This window comes from Hordeum vulgare, chromosome 3H (assembly GCF_904849725.1).
Source record: "Hordeum vulgare subsp. vulgare chromosome 3H, MorexV3_pseudomolecules_assembly, whole genome shotgun sequence".
NCBI lineage: Eukaryota > Viridiplantae > Streptophyta > Magnoliopsida > Poales > Poaceae > Hordeum > Hordeum vulgare.
In genome coordinates, this window is record NC_058520.1 from 257,330,235 (window position 1) to 257,335,674 (window position 5,440).

Genomic DNA, 5,440 nt, shown 5'->3' on the forward strand with positions numbered 1-5,440 from the left:
GACCACATAGAGGAGATTGGAATGGCCATAGAAAAATGGTGCCTGCACCAACCATATTCTGCAATTAATCGTCGGACTTAACCCGAAGGAAGGGTACGTGCACACCTGCCTAAGAAGAAGGACCAAAGCCTGGGGCGGGGCAGGGAAGGGGCTTGGGTCCGTGGGCGTGCGCCAAGACGGCTCCGGTGGAGCCTGAGGGAGAGGAGGGGGTGGTGAAGATGGCGACGGTGGACGGGAGGGGGCGTCTGTGGACGGCGGGGTTGGGCGGCGTGCGGCGCCGATGCTGCCGTCGTGTGGCAGTCGTGACGGCCCCGTCGAGGTCGCCCATCTCCCACGAATCCAGCAGTCGCGACGGTCGCGACCGTGTCCTCCTACATTCCCATCCACTGTCATGTGGCCTGATCTGCTCTTCTCGCGGGTAGCTGGCTGGCTAGAGGGCAGTAGCGAGGCGGGGGGCGGGTGTGGCCATGGGTGGTCAGGGACGAGCTTGTCGGTAGGAATGGGATCTGGGGAGGAGCGCGATGGCGGAGCGAGCCACACGGACGGGAGGGAGAGGCAGATGGATATGGATCTGGGAGAGAGGGCAGATGGGAGGGGGGAGATGGGGCGTTAAAAGGTCATCCCCTTTGCCGTCCGCATGGGGATCAAGCTTACGGCAAAGGGGTCGAGGCAGACGGCAAAGGGACCCTATGCTGACGGTAAAGAAACCCTTAACGGTAACGGGAACGACTTGAGCTGCGGTGACCCTTTAACGTCTGCCAAATCATTCTTTGCCATCAGTCGTGTCTTTGTCGTCTGTGTATTTCATCTTTACCGTCCGCCAGCAGATGGCAAAGAAAGCACTGATGGCAATGAGTATCCTTGCCATCAGCCATTCCTTTGCCGTCTGTTTACTCGCAGCTGACGGCAAAGAGTCTCTTTGCCATCAGCCAGCGGACGGCAAAGATTAGGCAAACGGCAAATAACTGAATTCCAGTAGTGCTAGTTACATATATCTCCGTGTTATAGAAGTTACATGATGAATCACATCCGGCATAATCATCCATCACCGATCCAATTCCTACGAGTCTTTTACTACTTCTGTTACTTGCTACTGCTGTCACTACTGTTGTTACTTGCTACTGCTGTCACTACTGCTATTACTTGCTACTCATGTCACTACGGCTGTTCCTTGCTACTGCTGTCACTACTGCTGTTACTTGCTACTTTGCTGTTACCTGCTGCAAGACACTTTTCTAGCGCCATTGATACAACAAGTCAGGAATAGTCTGCCGTCAACAGACCTTTTTCTGGCACTGTTGCTATCATACCACTTTTCTACTGATACTTTGCTTGCAGACACTAATCTTTCAGGTGTGGTTGAATTGACAACTCAGCTGCTAATACTTGAGAATATTCTTTCGCTTCCCCTTGAGTCAAATCAATAAATTTGGGTTGAATACTCTACCCTCGAAAACTGTTGCGATCCCCTACACTTGTGGGTTATCAAGCATCTTCACAATGAAGCACTGGATGCAATACGAAAGAAAAGATAGCGGAAGCATCAATGAAAATAAAGGCACTTGAATGATAATTTAATAGGTGAAGAGAAAGGGCGAGGGGGTGGGTGGGGAAAAAACAACGACAACTTGGGACGAATGAGACTAACTCTAGAAGAACAAAAATATGAGGATGGATCTGGCAAAATATTAGAGAAGATTGAATTGACTTGAAGAGAAGCACACTGGTTGAAAAGAATTTCATGACAAGTCTGGTTGGTCGAATGGATTATCATTCCCATAAAATATGAGAACACTGCTTAGGAAAGATATGTAATCACCACTTGACATCAAAGCAACACAAATTACCATACTCCAACAAAACAAAGGATGAGCCTTACGAAGAAAGATGGAAACAAATACATAACCCATTATGCATTTGTGGAAGGACAATCCCAGGTAACTACTTGAATTCCCACATGAGAACCCCCGAAATCTTTCTAGTTATATTCCTGAAGAAATCCGGTCCAGTGGATACACGAAGCAATTACTGAATAAGTCACTCAACTCCTAGCAGTTAAACATCGAGTGTATCACATCCGTTAACACATAACCAGAGGTCTGAGAAACTCATCTACCCCAGACTCTCGTAATCACAATGATAGTCAATTATGGAAATACATCTGGACACTCTCCCCAGTACTGGGGGACGCCATACTCCTCTCGCCACAATTTATATTGAAGCAATTTCGAACATTTGTGTTGTGAGATACTAAGGAAATTGAACGATAACAATCTGCCGAGAACCCCTTGGAGCTCTACTACTCAGAAATAGGAGGCACCAAGTACATAATACCATAACACCGACATCATGGAGACTCCAAAATACCCGCGTGATCTAAAAAATTGAGTGAGAAGAGGGTAGAATTAAAATTCCTATGCTAGGATTCCTCATCAGAGCATAGAAAAGGAGTGAAAAGAATCCTATTCTCCAATATATAACTAGACTACAAATAGTTTTTCACTATAGTCGACTCAACCAAGTTCGATCAATGAAGGGGGCTCCTAGGTCTGTACTGCTGTGACACCAACTTGTAATGCCCAAGATGCAAGCCTATCCTTATTTTGGCATGAGGGCCTCGACAGGGATAGAAACACACCTCGTCGTTTCACAGCAATGGATATCGTTACATGTACATGTAGATAATAGTAGGGTATATGGAATTGACTTACACTCGCCACAAGCTAAACATGATCATCTTAATACAAACATACATTCAATCACCAATGAGAACAGGAGGGTCCGACTACGAACAAAATCAAACGATAATACGACGTCCATCTTTGCTAGGATCGACAAAGAAAAAGAAGAAGAACTCCAAATCAAACAAGCATCACGCTCACATCCAAGTATCGCTTTACCTCTACTTGCAACGGTTGTTGTAGTAATCTCTGAGCAACAAGGACTCATCAATCTCATTTCCAAGGGTATCAAGAGGAGCAGCGCTTAACGGGTGAGCTATGGTTAAGTGGCGAGTCTGCAACAAGCACTAACCATTTATCTGAGTGGCTAACTTTTGAGTACAAGAATAAGAAGGGTGATCTATGCATAAAAGGAGGTGAACTAACAATTAGCAAGAAGTGATCCTGAACACTACTTACGAGTCAAAGATAACCCCACCATGTTCTCCCTCGATTCAGAACTCACGAGTAGAGACAATCATGGTTATGCACATGGTGTATTTATTTGAGTTCACTTCAAGTTTGATATGACCAGATGTTAGACAAATCTCAAACTTTGCACAAAACTGCGAGCACAACTTCTTGAAAGATTTAACCCTGCACGGGTGCTCCAACTCATCCATCACAAACTAGCCAAAAGCTGTGTGGAAAACCTCAACCACAGAAAACCTGCACTCTCCTTGGAAACTCGAAGGAAGACTTCAACCTCGACATAGACCAAAGTATCCTCGGAATCTCGATGCACAAGCTATTTCATGAAAGGTAAAAGAAATCCAGCAATGCTTCCTGACGTGTCGACGAACCCGATAAGAGCCGTGTATCTCGTTCTCAGGACATAACTGGATGGGACTAGCTACAAGGAAAACCAACCTCCAAGTTTTCTCAAGGAGGCCCCGCAGGCAGCCCATTTTGGTCCAACAGTGATGAGGAGCACTGGCCTGGGTTGTTGATTAATAATCCACATTATGTGAAGATCAATATGCAAGGAGTTGTGTATTGATGAAACTCCACATTCAGATCATTCAGTTCACTCTCGTTTATTTATATGCCAAGGTTAAATTTGGTTAACATGGAAAGAGATGAAGGATTAATAAACTATCTATCTAGGCATTTCAAATAAGGTCAGAAACAACTTATAATATTTGCGAAATGACCCCATATGTTAATTTAAAAAGTGGTTCGGATCTAAACGAAACATATTTAATAATTTTTAAACAGGGAAACAAAGTGCACCATGGGATTTTACACATGATTCTAGTCGATTTACATATATCAATCATTCAAAACGGAGTTACGGTCTAAATGATATGACCAACACAAGATAATATGACATAAATGCTAAATGCATGCAAATGACAACCATGAGCATGTTAAAACACGGATGGAACAAGATATTATGAAACTGCATGAAATTCTTAGCAAGTTTCATATATGACATGCTCAAAATGAAGCAATGGTTGAACAAATACAACCTATACAAGTTCTAGTGATGATCTTCCCAAAACAACATGACATTTTGCACACCTCAAAACAACAAGCTTGTCACACCCTGTTTTCACGTCACTTTGTCTTTCTTTCAACATTTGGTATATATTAAAACTTTTTAAGTGAATGCCATGAATGCCTTATTTTTCATTGTTGTATGTGTGTTTGTAAGTAGATCTCTTATAAATGAGTTTTCAAAAATAACATTTCCACAAAAACTCCTTTGAGCTATTTTTGATAATTGAAAACCTTCCTTTGGGATTGCACTACAAGTTCTTGAATTTAAGGGAATGACATCACCTAATAATTGTATTTTGGTTCTAATATGATTGTGACTCTTCAAAACATTAAATAATTATTTTTAAAAATATTTTTCTATTTTATTTATATGTCCTTTTCTAAGGCCAGAAATGGTATTTCTGGGTGAAAAATTATGTTTCTACCTTAGAAAAATCTAAGAGAACTTGGGAATACTCACACGACATATAGTTTCCATACATAATAGTTTCAACCCCTAGTCCTATACAAAATATTTGAGCAAACCTTTGGAAACTAATTCTGTGTGTCCTGATGTTTTGAAATATTTCCAAAGGAAATATTCTTAATAAATTCCTAGAAAATTCTAGCATGTCCCACATGCTATATTTGGTGATCATGCGAAGTTTGACCTCCATCCAAGGTGAATGGATTCACCAAATAAAGTAGAAACCCTCTTTGTCCAGAATCAAGTCGGAGCAACTCTACATTGCAAAGTTTGTCCATTGGGTCTCAAACTTTGCAGGAGTGCTCAACACCCCAAATGAGGAGATCATGCCAAGAATTGGATTTATGGGAATTTATTTACTCACATCTTCTTACAAAAATGCAGATCTGTCCATTTGTGGATATGTTCAAGTTCACATTGCCAAACTTGTCCGATGGAGCACAAATTTGGTAGAGACTCATAATTATGCCTAAAACCAAATCCTGTCAACTTTCAATGTAATTGGATGAGGTTAACTTCCCAAACATGCATAAAACACCTTCTGCCAGATTTGTAAAACAACATCTAGCAACCTCCACACTTACTCCCTTGCCTCCAAACTCTTGTCACATATGGCATGTGTCCCTTCTCAACTTCAAACGGGAGACCCAACGTTGGTTCAATGAGAGGGAGCCAAAATATCCATTTTAGCTCCTAAACTAAGGCTCGCAGAACTAATTTAACTCTCTCCCCTTGGACAATTTACTTCTTC